The 16,703-nt window shown below is 52.1% G+C and overlaps 1 protein-coding gene and 1 long non-coding RNA gene across 6 annotated transcripts in view; both read left to right on the forward strand.

The window, feature by feature from the left end:
• Nucleotides 1–2,417: 2,417 nt before the first annotated feature.
• LOC119156414 lies at nt 2,418–9,451 on the forward strand. 2 transcript variants are annotated; one of them, XR_005107127.1, is made up of 5 exons: nt 2,418–3,475; nt 3,961–4,093; nt 4,855–5,021; nt 5,477–5,913; nt 6,326–9,451. It is a non-coding gene; the product is annotated as an uncharacterized LOC119156414 (long non-coding RNA). The 2 variants fall into 2 exon arrangements; XR_005107128.1 differs by having other exon boundaries at nt 9,271–9,451.
• A 2,366-nt stretch (nt 9,452–11,817) lies between these two features.
• The window catches only part of ST6GAL1 (ST6 beta-galactoside alpha-2,6-sialyltransferase 1), a 47,324-nt gene continuing 42,438 nt past the window's right edge, over nt 11,818–16,703 (forward strand). For 2 of the 4 annotated variants that reach the window (XM_037406664.1, XM_037406669.1), the window contains exon 1: nt 11,818–11,936. The gene's annotated coding sequence lies outside the window, so the exon portion shown is untranslated. Of the gene's footprint in view, nt 11,937–12,459; nt 12,481–15,020; nt 15,184–16,703 lie in introns of those variants that run through there. The other 2 variants (XM_037406666.1, XM_037406665.1) reach the window with 2 other exon arrangements.

The following is a 16,703-nucleotide window of genomic DNA, read 5'->3' on the forward strand; positions in this document are numbered from 1 at the left end:
GAGAAGCTAATGGTGAGCAAGTAAAGGAAGAGAGCAAGCGTCAGAGATATGAGAAGATACGAGAGGGGAACCTTGCAAGGCAGTGTGGGCACAGGGACTGAAGCATCCCTTGTTGGAGGAGGTGGGAAATATGACAACAGAGAGAAGCCTGCTGTAATACCTATAGGGCCAATTAAGGTGTTAAATGCAAGAAAGACAAATGTCGACATGACATTAAAAATAAAATACATCAAGAAAGCATGGGCCAAGCAGGCAGTACCAAAAACCTGATAAAAAGGAAATGCGTACAGCAACTGTGAAGAAATATGATCCTACACATCCAAGTGATGGTAGAGGAGTAGGGTTGTTGTTAGCACTATGAAAATTTAAGGTGAATGTAATTGGGGCCAGTTTTGCAGAAAGCAGTGGGTGAGATGGAGACTTTTGAGAACAGGCTGAATTTCCTCTGACGCACCATTCATGCTTCAGCAGCTAGAGAGCGAAGTGGAATAGCAGACGAGCAGGAAACTTGCCATTTTCCTCAACTTTAGGAAGATCCCTCTTTCTGTTTCCAAAAAGGGATTTTAGTGAAGGCAGCAGCAGCCCGCCAGAGATGTGCAGGGTGGGAGGCTCATGCAGTGCTCAGCAAGTGGTAGTTTTAAGTCAATGCCATGAAGAGCTGGTATCGTTGATGTTTTTTCTTTGTTCAACTGTTGCCTTTGAACCTTCTGCACCAGGTGCTCCCTCCCCTGTATGAGAAGGTGCATCCCCTCCGTATGGAAGCTGCCGAGGAGGATGTAAGGCACATCCTCACCCTGCCCTGCCGTGGGTCCAGCTGAGCTGGCAGCTACAAGTGAGGGTTGTACAAAGAGCAAAGGGTTGTTGCTTCAAGCCAAGGCGTGCACATGCTTTGCAGGCATGGCTGGCTGCAAACAGGCAGTGGTGCTGTACAGCTAAGGTCTGGTTGTGGCACCTAGGTTGTGGTTTGAACACAACCCTCCGTGCCAAAGGAAAGTTGAGGCTGTGGGTTGAAGACCCCCTTGTATCGAGGCAGTGTGAACAGGTAACCACACCAGCCATAAATAAGGTAGCTTAGAAAAGGCTCCCTGTAAGCAAAGGCAGCTTTGCCCCCTACCCGGTCACGTCAGTGCCTTTACTACCACCCCAGCAGAATAACTGGGATTTTGTGTCTCCTGCACCTCAACACTATTTGGGAAGTTGTACTTGAGTTTCTTGAGCACTGTGCGCAAAAGCAGCGAGGCATTAAGGGCCGCCAGCTGTGTCAGTGCTTGGGAGGCATCTGCAGACCCTTGTTTAACCTCTTCTAAAGCAAACTAGAGCAAATGGCACAGGCAAGGTGTGTTTAGGAGAAAGGAGGGCTGCGTCCCAAATGCTTTGCTTGTGACTGTATTTTTGCACTGGCAAATATACCAGAGTCAGTATAAATCATTGTCTGGAAATTCCCGTGCATATATTATCAACCAGTGACTTCTTTATTTGCCCTGACTCCTTATTCATCTGGCATCCCAAGGCCAGAAAAGAATCCTGTGTATGTTTTCCTTCAACAGTATAAACACCACTTATCTCTTTCCTCAGCTGCATGCTTTCCAGTGGGCTATGGGTCCCTGGAGTCATTCCAGTGCTTTTAGGAATATTGTGCTTTACCATAAGTGCTCTGGTGCTGGTGCTCATCCTGCAGAGCAGGGTTTGCCACCAACAGCATTCGGTCCCCTATAGCCGGTTGCTACAGCTTTCCTCTGCACCTTGAATCCTCCTGGACCAGCATGCGGAATGGTCCCTCCCGGTGCCAGGACAAGCTGGCTGCAGCTGATCCCTCCTCATCCTCCCCTGCGGCACCCCCTCACCCCCCCTGGGAAGCAGGGAAGCGTAGGGGGATGCAGGAGAGCTGAGGCACGGGTAGCCTGGCTGTCAGAGCCTGTGCTTTGCAGGGTGATGGGAAGAGGGAAGGTTTTCTTTGGATCCTGGCCCCCGAGTGTAACCCTTATAACATACTTTTCAAATATTTTATTTGGGTTACTTTGATCAGTTCACCTGCTGATGTTTCAAAAGGGAAGCAATGGGTATCTGCTGGGTCTGTGCTGCACCAGTTGTGTGGCATTAGTGGAGCCCCACTTCTGAGAGGGGGGGTAAAAATCTGTCTGGATGTGCTGCTCTTCCTTTCCCCACGCTGTTTTTGTCACCTTCTCTTCCCCAATTTTTTTCTGAGAAACACAGCAGTCATACAGTAACTAGTACTATTGGGTGAGTCCATTGTAAACATGGTGAAGGACAGCTACTTCTCTGAAAAAAAATGCCTGCTGTGAATTTTAAAGAGAGAAAATTTTCATTATCCTTGTCATATAAGTGGCAATGCTGGGGAATTTTCTGGGAGCAGCAGGCAGGAGGGGCAGCCCCTTGCAGCAAAGAGAAGCCTGTTCCTGCTGGTGTAAGAGAACAACAGGTCCTGGCTGCTCCCAATGGCACCAGCCAGGGAGGTTGCAAGACCCAAACTGGCTGGTGATGCTGTGATGCTGAAATGCTGTTGAGGCTAATGCTGTATGCCTTCTGCTGCTGGTAGAGGCTGGAAAGGAGCAGCCATCGGCTTGGGGGATGCTACTGCCTTGTGCAAATCCACTGCCGTTTGTCCTGCGCTCGTAATTGGCACCGTGCAGGCAGCGAACCCCGCAGGGCAGGTGGGTCTGTGTGTGCTGAGGTTTCTTTCCTACCACCAGGCTGGGGCTGCAACATGGCTGTGGCCACAGGGCACTTCTTCTCAGAGATGCAGGAGTCGTGTGGTTGCCAGTCCCTGGAGCAACAACTGACTTCTCCCCTTGGAGCGTTTGGGAAATGAGCCCCCAAAAAGGGTAGCTTGATGTTAAATTATAGCAATGGACTGGCAAGCTGTCCTGACAACCTCCATGCTGTGCTTCTAGTAGAAGAATTCTAGCTGTTGTATTAAATCATGAGGCTGTGGGGCTCAGGGTGAGCATGGTTTCCCTCCCGGTCCCCAGTTTGTCATATCAGGGCTCGTTTGGACTAAATTCTGCCGTGTTGCTACAAGTGCAGGCAAGTGTGACAAGCACGGGTGTCCTGGCGAGTCCTGTTGGATACCTTGCCTTCCCTACTCTACCTTCTCAGCTGAGGTTTCAAAGTCCTTGTCATCTTATGCATAGCATCGGTGCAGGACATGCTGTCATCAGCATTTCCAGCACCCTTACAACAACCTCTTCTTGCACTTTTTTGGGAAACCAACATCAAGACTGAACATGAAAGAATGTAATTCATTGATCTTAAAATCCCCTGAATAGCAGACTCCAGAATCTGAATGGAGTAAACTTGAGTTTCCAACATACCATCATAAAATGAGAGACCAAGGACCTCACGCTACCCCACCAGTTCTCGCGAAATCTTAAAAAGGCAAGATCTATGGCATATTGCTGTGTTGAGCTGGGACTGCGGCTGAACTTCTCGCAAATATGAAGGTGGATCAACACAGGTAAGGGCTGTAAAATCTGTCCACATTTGGAACTTGAAAATGCAGCTATTTAGTTTGCAGATCAGTTCAGGATCTCAAGGTGTAAGCATGTTAAGGATGCAGGTATATGTGCAATAGTAAAACTATATCCAGGAGAGCCAAGGGGGAATTGCTAACTTCTCATGTGAACAGCACACGGCAAACTCATCCTGCTGCCTCCCTGCTAGGGCTGGTGGAAGAGCCATACCCTCTCCAGGGCAGCATTGCACAACATCATGTAGCTGATTTCTTCAGAAAGAGATTTTACACTTTCACAAACTGAAAGCACTGTTCTGGATTTAAAGGAAAGAAGGGGTCGTAGGGTAACCTAGATTTTGTAGAAGCAGGCAGGAATAGCATACATTTGGACATTTTAAAGTCAGTTGGCTTGTCATGAGTTTGCTCAAAAGGAAGGTAAGCAATTGTTTCTTTTCTTAAAGCTTGTCTAATACATCCTTTAATTTCAGCCCTGCTGTAGCACATCAGGCAACTCAACCAGTCAGCATGAGAACACCCTACAGAAGTATGCGAGCCTGCGCAACGCCCTTCATCGCTGGCACTCTGCTATGGACAGGGAACGGGGAGAGCCGATGCTCTCTGGTAAGCAGAGCCAAAATCTCTGGTCCAACCCAAAGCACTCCTGCCATACCCGGTGATTGCATGGTGGGTACAAAAACACTCTGTGGTCCAGATGAACCTGGAAATGGTGGTTTCTGCTGAGGCTGCTTTTCTCTGTTCACTGTGTGCTGAGTTTTGATGTCTCTTCAAAGGTTTCTCAGACTTACTGGGTGGAGTTTAGCTCAGGTGAGCTCCTAATTCTTCAGCTCTGCGCATACATACACCAGGTAGAGCATGAAGTAGCTGTGCTGGATCCACTGTTTCTTAATTCTGTGCTGGGCTGGAACACCTCCTCTACAGGAGGAGGCTTGTAGAGCCTTCTTGCATTTGTCCGTGACTCTGAGGAGTTGTATGTCTTGATGAGATCTGCTTGAAAATGTTTTGTTGTTAACAAAGTATTTTGCTGAGGATGTTCCCCCTCTCCGCCCCCCAAAAAAACCAAACACCTTAAGAAAAATATTTTTATTAAATTCCATCAAGGAAAACACTTCAAATTGAGTGGTTTCCATGTGGAGTTCTTGGTTTTCATCACAACATTATGTTACCACTAATGGCAGGTGCTGACAGGATCAGCTGCGGTGTCTGATGTTATTTTCAGGTGCCTGACTCTGGGTGCCTTATAATGAAATGGTTTAGTGCACACAGTCTAATTACTATAGACTGACAATCAAACATCGTGACTCAGCCAGCTCCGGACCAAGCACATTTGCTTTTTGAGCCATGTGGTTTGTTTGCATTTACAGGGGACAAGAGAACAAAATCAAAACTCGCCTGTAAAAGCTTCTGGCTCAGAATATTCCTCTGGAAAAGAAAAAAAATGATGCTGCAAAACTTCTGGCATGGTCACGGGGCCCTGATGTACTTTCATCTCTGACCCACGATGGTTTGCAGTACAGAGAGGAGAAGCAAGGTTTGGTGTGTTACTATTTTGGGGGGGTGGTGTGTGTGTGTGATTTACCTTGGTGGGGAAGACTGTTGCCTTCCACCTTGCAAAAAAAACCCCCATAAAACCAAACACTAAGGAAGACCAGAGCCTGTGAAAGCTCTTCACTTAGTTCAGTGCAAAGTCAGGCAGATTTGGGCTGATTTTGCACAGAAGCAAACTGAGGGCTGCTCTCCGGGCTGGCCCAGATGGGCAGTGGTGGGTGCAGGCAGGCTACCGGCAGCTACTTCTGCAGCAATTGCCTGAGCATGGCCTGCTGCAGCAGGGAGCAGCATGGGTGACTGCAAAAATAACTATGTTATTGGTCAAAGTCTGGATTATTGTAGGAAAAGTGAATTTTGGGGCTAGCTTCAACCAAAGTCTGACTGGGGACCGCTGACGGTCACATCTCGGGTGTGACAGCTGTACTCCCATGTTTGCAGAGTGAAGGGCAGCTCTTCTGCAGGCAGGAAATCTTTAAAGGATGGCCACCAACTTCTGCTGACCCAAAGGAACGAATACTGACCATGTAGCAGCTGCAGGCAACCACACTCTTCATGCTAGCCTGAAAAAACAAGCATCCATGAGAAGTAGAACAGAGCTCTGCAAGGAGGAGGCCCTTGCCCGTGAGCCTGGGCTGGGGAATGCAGCTCTCATCCAAGGAAATTCCTTTTGCTCATCCTTGACCTCCCAGACTGTTGGCTGCGATCCAAGGAAGACATCCTCCTCCTCCTCCTCCTCCTCCTGAACACTGATGAGGCTGTGGTACACCTCACCTCCGGGAAGTCTGAGTTTGTGAAAATTACTAGTCCTCCCCCATTCCTTTCTGCTCGTAACAGCTACGCATGGGAAAACCCAATTACCGCCTGCTGCTGCCTTGGTAGGTTTATGGCCTGCAGGGTAGGTGGCACTGCACTTTCTTGTAGAACTATGATATTGCTTTAGATGTTTAAGAGGTAATTTAAAGACATTTCAGTCGCATTTTGAACTTAACCAGTCTACAAATGGTTTTTTGGAGGACAGCAGCTTCTGTAGCAATAGGAAGGACCGCAAGTTCCCCTGTTGAACTTGTGTAACCTGTGTGGTCCTTTTCTACAGAAAAGGAGTTCCTTGTTTACTTACTTAGATAGGCTAACTTACCTTTTTTTTTTTTTTTTTTTAACATAAGGTAATAAGGGGTGGGGGGAAAATAATTCATATAATCTGGTTCTGATAAGCTTTAAAGTATATTAATTCCTCTCTTTTCTAAGTAATGCCTAATGCCATTTTCTCCCCCATGTTATACTTGCAAGGAGCTGAAGACATCAGCAGCATACACCGTTGTGTTAGGATGCTGATCACAGGAATCATTCTAGGTGTTAATTGTTGAGACTTGAACCTTCTCTCCAGCGTGAAGAAAACAAGGAAAATGCTACCTGCAGTTGGTTAGTCCCTATTTTTTAGCTTGGCTGGAACATAACACCAAAGGCAGTGGTGTGATTTTTCTCATCTGCATGTTGCTGTGCATCACGATCTGGCTTTGGAGCAACCTCTGCCTGTGCCAGCTGGAAGAGCGCGGGGCTGGGCTACCTGTGTCTGTGTGTACTCCGCTCCACCCCACTGCTGTGCCTACAGGATAGCTGAAAATTATAATCACGGACCCGTGAGGTTCTACAACAGAATACATGGGGTTGTGCCATGCCCAGGGCATGGCGTGGGACCCTGGAGGCAGAGGACCAATGTGGTCAGTAACCATGACCAAAGCCAAATCCGAGCAAGCCCAGCTCCTGTGAGCTGCCACGCTGGGCTTTGCTCATACCAGTCACTAGGGCCAGATCTTGCAAAGAAATCCAGCACCCTGCCAGACCCCGGTAAAACTCGGTGTCTGGACAGAGTGAATGCTGCCTTTAATACATTCTGATACTTCTCCCCCATGCTTTGATTCCTTCTGCCATGCACAGAAGCGAACCTGGACCACTCCCCACAGCAGGGCTGGCAGCAGGTGGCTGAGCAGGGGTGCATCCCCGATGCGCTACATCCCAGCTCAGGATCCGGCCCCTCTCTGTCCTCTGATAGATGAAAGGAAGATACAAGTTCACAGGCTGCTGTACCCATCCTCAGCTCTGTATTGTGCAGATAGAAACTGGAGGAGAAAACATGGCCCGTAGGCTGCTGGGATTCCTGCTAATCCTTTCACAGGCAGAATCCTGGCTTCGAGTAAGATGTTGCTTTCTTCCATGTGTGGCAACTCAGTGACACAGAGTTTTCCAGCAAAAAAAATGGAACCGCCTTTTTTAGCTCAGGCTGTGTGTGGACTTGCATTAGTAACGTTGTCTGGAACTGCAATCTGAGGCAATTGAACCTGCCTAATTGTTGCTGTGTGTATATGCTGCATGCGTGCCAGTGGGAATTACACATCCTCCCTTCTCGGTGCTGTTGCTGCCTGGGGTCTGCCATTTCCCTACCAGTTAAATGTGCCATATTTTTATTGAATAGCAACGTCCCAACACTAAAAGATAAATACAACATGGGCATAATGAATCATGGGCTCTGTTAGACTTCTCCAGCCCCAGGAGACTGTCTGGAGCCAGCCAAGGGATGAAACACCATGGCCCAACTCCTGTTTTTCTTCACTTTTGCCTGGAAAGGGCACCCACGGGAATTCAGAAAACAAGACTCATCCTGCCTGAGCAAGAATCCAGAATCCTGAACAGGCCAGGAGGAGGAACATGCCTGGGAGGGCAAGGGTCTGGGTGGCATCGTGCTCTGCTCTGCCCACCACCCCTCTCCAGACTGGGGGCTGGCTGCTGCCCCTGCCCAGGGAGGTCTGGCACGGGGCTGGTCGGCCACTGGTTTTACCAAAAAAGCCTCAGTGAGTGCAGCACGTGGCAGGCTGGGCACAGGCTGGTAACAGCTGCCCGCTGTGAGAAGAGCAATGAAATGGAGAATATGGGTAGAGGTGCACGTGTAGGCACCATGCAACCCCTCCCTCTGCTCAGGGCAGGCCAGGCTTCAGGGCAGACATCGGAAATAAAGCCTGACTGGGGAGGAACCAGAGGTGGGCAGCAGGGAGGGCTTGGGAACGTGACCTGTGAGGGCAGACTGAGCGAACTGGCTTTGGTAATCCAGAGGAAGGAAGGCTAGGGAGATTAGTTCAGCCTTTAAGTATATATAAAACTACCACAGAGTAAGGCAGTAAATCGGTCTCCCACTGGGGACAGGGGAAAAATAACAATAATAGTTTTGAAAAGACCTTGAGAGAAACTTTCCAACTGCAGTATAAACAAGCCCTGAAAAGGATACTGGTTGGGGTATCTTCACCAACAGACGTTTTTAAGATCAGAATGCAAGTCAGTTGTCAAGAATGCAGGTTTGGGCAGCAAGGATGGACAATGTGGGGGTTCGGGGTTGTCTTTAATTTCAATATTTTTTGCTCAGTTGGTTTCACTGTGCTGAAGCCAGAAGCTTCAGGAGAAAATTTCTGTCATTGCACGCAGTGAAAGTGTCCATGCACATCCCAAGTGTTATGGGACTTCTGCGCCACTGGTCTGCGCAGCACGTGTGGTTTCCCTGCAATTCAAGGTCAGTTAGGTTAGGACACTGAGGAAGTGGCAACTTTTTGTCATAAAGCTATTAAAGCTTTAATCAAAGAGTTAAGGAATTTAAGAGATGATGAAATAGTTTTTTCATGCAAAAGCCACTCAAACCTACCTTTACAGGCTGCTCAATAAAGGAGTCTTTGAGGAAGATTCCTTTTAACAGCCCCATAAAAGCATTATTTATCATTCCCAAACTTATAATATTATAAGGCAGGGAGCACAAATACTAATCTCTTTACTGAGCACTTGTCTGTAACATTTCTAGTAACGCACAGGTGAGTGTGCCCCCTCCCTCCCGAGACAGTCATGACCAGAAGTTGCATGAATATAGATAACCATGGGGGCAAAGCTGTCTGCCAGCAACCTACAGACCTGCCTGCTTCTTTCCCCTAAAGCCACCAAGGGCACTGGGCACTGAACCCAGTGGAGAATCGGTCACGCTGGGACGTGCAGCAGCAGCTGCAATGCTGGGGGTGGTACAAGAGTCCCTGAAACGGGTCTGGGATGTGGCTGGGACAGGGCAGGAACAGGCTAGTAGGACAAAAGCCTTCTTTTTATGCTGTTCCTCTTTCAAGGCCGCCCATCTCTTCAGAGTGACAAATGGAGAGGAGTGACTATGACTCCCAGCTCTTACCCTTTAACTGCTTGTTCGTCTGCAGCGTAGGAAAAAATTACTTGGATGAAGATGCTGACGCCGGCTTTGTTCCCCAGAAAGAAGCACTGCCGGAAGGTAGGAGTCATGAGCCTGAAAAAGCCAGCACAGCTCAGCACATCCTTCTGGAATTTGGATGCTCTCCCTCACTCCCCCTGTGGTCTCCTCTGCTGCTTGCCCGGGGGCATGGCAAGGCAAGTGGGTGAGGTTCACCCCGAAGAGGCTCCCAGGCTTTCAGTTATCTGCAGGTTTTTGTTAAGAGTTTCCAAAGGTAGGGGAAGGTTTCCCTCCACCATAGGTGGTCCCTCTTTCGGCACCGTCATGGTCTGAAACCTCGTCACAGCAAGAAGGTAGGGATGAACAGTGTCAGGAGGCGAGGGAAGTGCTCACAGTGGTTTGGGGATTTCTGTACCATCCAGGCAAGTAAACTTGCGAAGTTATGCTCCTTCCTGCAAGCAGCGCAGCATGAGGGGAATCTGAGATGGAGCCCAGGACCCGTGAGAAGGGGACCTCTGCAGGAGGGGAGTGGGTGGAGGGAGAGGCAGAACGTGACCCAGCGTGTTACTGACCTGCAGCCCGCGAGGGAGAGTGCAGGAGGCTTTTGTCCAGCTCCTTGCATTGACAGCAGGTTCCTACTTCCACACAGTCTTAGTGCAAAAAAGACAGGGAAGATGCTCGGTGAAGGATCTCAGCCCAGGCCAAGACCTTTCTGAGCAAACATCCACATAAACATACCACAATTAGTGGTAAATGTGGGCTGGCCAGCTGCCCATCTCACTCACGTCCCTACTCAAAAGCCATGGGAACTCATCTGCCTTCAGGTTCAGCACAGTGTAAGGTTTAACCAGCTTTTAAATGCTGGGAAGTGCCCTAAACCGCTTTGCCTAATGCAGTTAAGCGCCTGCCTGCCGTGAAAGCCCAGCTCCAGTGCCCATGCTCCAACAGCATGCTCAGCCAAGGGTCCTGAAGGGCACGGGGTGCTGTACAGAAACCTGGCCAGGACCTGCATTCTGCAATAGCTCTGCAGGTTGTTTCTCCTCAGGAGGGTTATTTCAAATTATTTTATGTGTCCTTGCAGATGTTCCATCTCTGACGTAAGAGGGCCCTTGGGAAGACCTTACTCTGGTGGGAGGGGAGAGGTCTTGCATGCGAACATCACCTTGCTGCTGAAATGGGAGTAACGCAGAGTGAGATGCTGAGGTTGGACACAGACTTGGAGGATGTGATCCCAGAGCACAAGCTGACCCATTTTGAGGTGGAAAAATACAAATACATCCCAGAAACAGCTTGCTTGCTCTTTCCAGTTGAGCAGGGGAAGCCAAGGTAGGTACTGGGTAGGTACGTGTCCCACAGCCCCACTGCCCCCCCATGGGGAATGGTGCTGATTTAAGCAGGACCCTTGTTCTGCTTTGCATGGGCGGGTCTCTCCTGTTCCAGAGCTCAAGCTTTTATGATGACAATAATCATATTAGCTTGCCTGGAGCCTAATTAGCACAGAAATTGGCAAAATGTATTTGCACACACTGAGCCCTGCTCTTGCGTGGATATATAACAGAAATAGAAGAGCTTGAACGTGGTTAAAGCCTGAGGCTAGTTGAAGCCACAAAGTAGCTGTGACAGCTGCACATGTGGGGTGCGGGGGCTGGCCCCCAGGGAGCCGTGGGGTGCAGGCTCCCCCGCTGCAGCCCTCAGGTGGGGTGCTGGGGAGGCTGCCGGCCTCTTCCTAGAGCACCATCACTGTGGCTGCATCGCATCCGCAATAAGCCTGTTGTAACTGAGATGGGTGGATGGATGGATGGATGGATGGATGGATGGCAGTGTCACTGGAGCAGGGCTCTGCATTTGTAACAGGGGTACGGTCGCTTTTGGGGTGTTCCCAGGGAAAGCTCCCTAAAGGCAGGTGGGCAGGGGGGCGCTCTCAGTGCTCCCACCCCAGGCTTTCTGCAAGGGGATGGGGAAACTTTCTCCCAGCCCCGAGCAGGACACCAAGTGAGACCCCCCAGCCCCGAGCAGGACCCTGAGCAGGACCCCCAGCCCCAAGCAGGACCCTAAGTTGGGACCCCCAGCCCTGAGCGGGACCCTGAGCGGGACCCCCCAGCCGCGAGTGGGACCCTGAGCGGACCCTCAGCCCCGAGCATGACCCCGAGCGATACCCCCAGCCCCGAGAAGGTCCCCAGCCCCCAGCGGGACCGGCCACAGCCGTGCTCCCGCCCGCGCTTCAGCCCCGCGAAGCGCTGCCCGGGCTCCGCGGGGGGGGAAGGCGGCTCTGGGGCAGCTGCCGGTCTCGGCAGCCTCGCCACGGCGGGAGGAGGAGGGTGATGCTGAGGAGGATGCTGAGGATGCTGCTGTGCCGCGCCGCTGCCCCGCTCTGCATGGCCCGTCCTTTCCAGGAAAGGCCGCCGTCCTGAGCGTCTGCCCAGGCTTCACCGGTGCCAGCCCCCCCGCCGGACCCGCTCACCGCCCGCGGCCCGGCCTGTGCCCGGCGGCGGCAGCGGGGCTGGCGGCGGCACCTCCCCAGCGCGGCGGCCCCGGCCCCGGCCCCGCCGCCCCGCCTCAGCGCAGCGCCGCGCGGGGGAGCGGCGCTTAAATGCCTCGGTCGTGGCGGCGGCAACAAAGGCGGGCGGCGGCGCCGGGCGGCGGCGAGCGAGCGGTGGCGGCGGCGAGTGACCGAGGGTGAGTGCCCGCCTGCCCGGGTGCGCGGCGGGCCGGGGCGCAGGTGCCGCGGGAGGGCGGGGGGGCCGCGCCCAGCCCACCCCGGGGGGTCGTCGCGCCGGGCCCGGGGGGTCACCCCAGCGCGGAGGGGGGACCCACGCGTGGCGGGCGGCCGCGAGTGACCGCCGCCTTGACTGACAAGTGCCAGCTCCGCCGCGGCGGAACTTTATTATCGCGGCGGCGGGGCTGGGTTTGCCCTGCCGGGCCGCACGCACCAACTCCCAGGCGGTGGCTGGTTGTGGCCGGGGCTGTGCCCCCCGCCCCGTCTCGGCCGGCCCCTGCTCCGCGGGGGGGGACGGTCCCCGGGGGGCATCCCGGGCCATCGAGGGGGGTCGGCGGGCCGTGAAATCCGCAGCGGGTGCCCCCAGCCCCTTCCCCTCCTCGCTGTGCTTGCGGGGGGGGGCAGCGGCACACGCGGGGAGCGGTGTCAGGAGCGCTGTGCTGGGTGTTCGTACCCCTGCACGGCCGGTTCCAGGTGTGTTGTAGCCACCTCGCACCGTTCCAGGTGTGTTGTGCGCTGCCATGTGCGGGGTTCGCTGCGGGGGGGGGCCCGCTGTGCTTGCGGGCAGCCGGACGGTGCGGGGGGCGCAGGCTGCTGCTGCCCGGTGCTGAGCCCCTGGGCGCTTGCTGCAGCCACAGCATCAAAACAAAAAACACCCGAGAGGGGAAAAGGTGCCACAGGGGGCGGCTGGTTGTAGCAGATTTTCTTGGCTGTGAGGGAGCGAGAAACCAGAGCTGCCTATTAATGTGCGAGGAATTAATCTAACTTGCAGCGTGCACTCGGTCCTTGGCGGCACGCTCGCCAGACTGCGCTTCCCTCAAATGTTTCTAGCTAACGGGATTTTTGAACCCTCCTGACACAACTGTGGAATGATTTCCCTGAGCTGGGATAACCTTAAATATTGTGGGAGCTCCATGATGCATGCCCTGCTGCTCGCAGGGGGGTGGTGGGTGGAAGGAGCCCCCTGTGATGCTGTGGTGGAACAGGGCTGCCTTCTGTCCTGGCCTTTGCTGTGAGACCTGGTTGTCGGCCGTGGTCGTGCCTCTCGGGGAGTTGTTCTTATCTGTTGGGGTCCAGGACACGGTAAGGGAACAAGCACACGTCCTTTGTGCTTGGTAACCCTGCCCTTTTGCCTGGGTCACTGGGTCAGGGAAGGCTTTAGTAAAGCTTTGAGTAAGTGAGGAGTTCAGCTGCAAGTGATGCTGAACGTTCCCTGGGAGGAAGAATATCCCCGGGAAAAATCTTCCCTAGAAGGCCCCTGGGACAGAGGCCAAGAGCGTCTAATGAGGCAAACTTTTCCTATTAGCTGCGGCTTCTTGCTGTTGGAGAGCGAGGGGCCGGAGCCGGCGACAGGCATGGGGACCTCAGAGGGCAGGCAGCCCATCTCCAGGTCTCCTCTGCTCTGGGCAGCCGCTCTCCTCACCTCAGGATAAGCCGCTGCTTTGGAGGTGATGCAGTTGCTGAGTCTAGGCAAGTCATCCGTTTTCTTCTAGTTCAGCTGATAAGTGGCTTTGCTGCTGGAGGGGATGGTGCCGCAGAGGCGAGCAGCTCCACGGTGCCCAGTGGGTGCGTGCCTGGGAGGCTCCAGCACAGCCACCACTGGTGCTGGGACAGGGCAGCCGTGCAGGGCTGCAGCTTGGCTCCAGATAAATCTATCGCCTGGCTTGCTTTCCTTCATTTTATGGTGGCTTCCCTTAGGTTGGCGAAATACCGTGGAAGGAGCTCTGTTCTGGGCTGGGTTCGTATGCAGCAGTGTTGACTTAGTGTGGGCTTTGTGGGCACATGCTGAGGACCTCTGCCTAAGCGTGCAGCTCTGGCAAAAGTGGTGGCCGGCCTGCAAATGGAGGTGGACACCCCGTGCAGTGAGCTGCCACATTGTCAGCAGTGCTGTGATGCTCAGCTGGGCATGCATGCAGCTCTTGCAGACAGCAAACGTGAGGTTAAATTTCCAAAAACAGAAGGCATACATCAGCATCTGTAGCTTAATTCTTGTGCAAACCAATATTTGTTGATGAGGCGCTGATAAGCAGGCTGCTGGCTCTGGTGGCTACTGTTTGTTTGCAAATACTCTGTCTCTTGGTTAAAACCGAACTGCATAAATGGAGGTGCATCGTTGTTCACAGAGACTTAGTTTTTGAGGGACAAAATAGGCAAGTACTTAAGTCTGGATTTGAAGCGATGGCTGGCCGAGTCCTCTGTTGCAGCAGCTGGAATTGCATGGGAGGAATTAGAGCTGCTAGTATGAGGTGGCCAGGGGTGGTGTAATGAGTGGCAAAGCAGATGCAGCCAGCAGCGTTGCATATCTTTATCTCTGTCCTTGAGACTGGTGCAGGAGGAACTCGGCTGCAGAAGCAGATTACTGTATATTCAGAGGCTTATTTCCTTGCCTGCCTCAGTCAGAGGACAGACGGCTTGCTGAAGGGCAGCGCTCTGCCAAAGGTAGTGCGTGCACGACACCACCCGTGCAGGCATCTCAACCACAGGCACCTGGGAGCACGCGTCCTCTCCCCACTCCTGCGTTGCTCCAGGCTGGAGGAAGCGGAGGATGATAATGGGTGCTGGCCAAAATCCCTGTCAGGCTGTCCTGCCCTTTGCTCTCAGGCCGGCTGGCACGGAGGAGATGTTTGAACTCAAGTTCTTCCACCTCCTGTGCTTCTCCTGACCTGCTCGATCTGTTGCACTGGCAGCTTTTGGAAGGGCAGCACTGGTGCAGCAGAGCCGTGGTCCAACTCCTGTTCCACATGTGGGAGAGGCTCAGCAGCATGCGCAGCCCTCAGGGGGCAAGATGTCATTTTCCCTGTTCTCAACTCGACATTTGTAAAGATCATGATAAAAGATGTGACAGAATCATTTTGAATGATCCTTTACAAAATGCATGGACCTTTTCTATAGCCCTTGGATTTTCCTAGAGTAATGTAAATCACAATTCTGCACAGGATTAGCAATCAAAGAGCATTATGAATCAATCTGATACTTTGTCTTTGCCTTCTTAGATTGCTGACCTAAATATTACAGCTTTTGCTGTAACTGCTTTGGTTGAGGACAGGCTTTGTCTCTGAGTGCAAGATGGGCCAGCTGCTGGAGATCTTTGTGTTTGGAGAATGTTTTCATTGTGGTTATGCAGAGATTGAGTAGAACTCCTGGTGACTTCAGATGTGTTTGAAGTCTGTGCTGCTTGGCTGGTAACTTGTCTACGAAGAGTGAAATGTAAGTGGTTCCTTTGAATGTTCTTTTAACTACAATTGTGCTGATTAAAAAACTAGAAGATGAAATGAGATGCTTTCAGTGTGAAGTGCTCTTAGATGTCTAGCCAGCAGGAATCATTGTTATCAGACGCTCAAATTACTTGCGTGATTAAAAACCTTAGAAAAACTTACCTATTTGAGCCACTTGCTTATAGGTAGAAATCAAGGTTTGTCACCTTTCTGAAATGCTGCAGTTCAGCCTTTAGTGAGATGTGAACCCAAAGCTTCCCCGCTAAAATCTCGCACTGAGGTTCCTGGTGGTACTGATGCAAGTGCACGTCTGCTTGTTCCACTGGCAGGTGAGTTTTCCTTCTAATTCCTGGTGGAACAGGGTGGATGATAAAAAGGAGGGTCCAGAACTGGGTCGGTGAAGCAGTGACTTGCTGTTTTAAACCCATTCCTACCTGTCAAGATTTCAGCTGTGCAAGATAGATCCCTTGGTCTGAAGGATGCTGGGAGGCAATGAGAAGCACGCGTAGTGGCGTGCCTGGGCTTCCCAGTAGACTGTATGTGTGCTGCTGGGTGTATTCACTGGTGTCAGGGCCGCCAAAGGTCCTTTCAAGTGGAACGTGTGTACAGCAGCATGTTCACCTGCAGATCTTGGGTATGAGAACTTGCTCCTGTGAGCTGCTAGGAGCTCATCTGTGAAGCTTGCCGGCAGGACCAAGCACCCCTGTGCCAGGTAGGAGGTCTGTCCTCTAGTTTTTTTGTCTGGCTGGGTCCCAAGTGGACTATTTGCCTGGCTGGGTTTTGCCAGTCCTTCAGCAGCATTTAGAAGCTGCCTGCTGAGTTTCAGCCCTGGGTGCGTGGCTGGGGGTGTCTCTGAACTTACAGCTCTGGCAGCAAGTCGTCAGATGATCTTAACTATTTGCTCGTGATCTGTTGCTCCCAAGTTACTGCAACCTCTGTGCTCAAAGGTTGCACAGAAAGCTGCAGCACAGCATCATGCTTATCATTTCTTTTTTTCCCTAATAGCTCAAAACCGGTTTGTGAGATCTTTATTTAAAATAGAAACATTGCACAGAATATCCCTTTGACCAACGGGATGCTGAAGGGCAGGGAGGCCTCTGCTTTTTCACATTTATGCCTGGGCCCCAGCTGCCTCTGCCGGGGAACGGAACGTCTGCACAGGCAGAAAAGGAGAGCTCTTTGCCAGACTGTGCTAACATTTCTGTGTGCTCCTGACGGGTGTTTCCTCCGGGAGCTGGCAGCTACTGAAAATTTAACTGAGCAAAGCTGCTTGCTGGTACATACCTCTGTGCTGCTGGAGGAAGCAGAGAACTTAAACGCGTCCAGCACAGGATGCCAATCCGTCTGCCTGGACGCTGCATACTGATTTTCGTTCAGTAGCTCCCATGGTGCTGGCAGCCACGTCTGTCATGGAGCCCAGGCTTGTGCCTGGGATTCCTGGGGCTGGGAGAAGCTAGAAAGAAGCTAATGCTCCCCTCATAAATATTGCATCCCTTCCCGCTTATGAGGGAG

This window comes from Falco rusticolus, chromosome 13 (assembly GCF_015220075.1).
Source record: "Falco rusticolus isolate bFalRus1 chromosome 13, bFalRus1.pri, whole genome shotgun sequence".
NCBI classification, from domain to species: domain Eukaryota; kingdom Metazoa; phylum Chordata; class Aves; order Falconiformes; family Falconidae; genus Falco; species Falco rusticolus.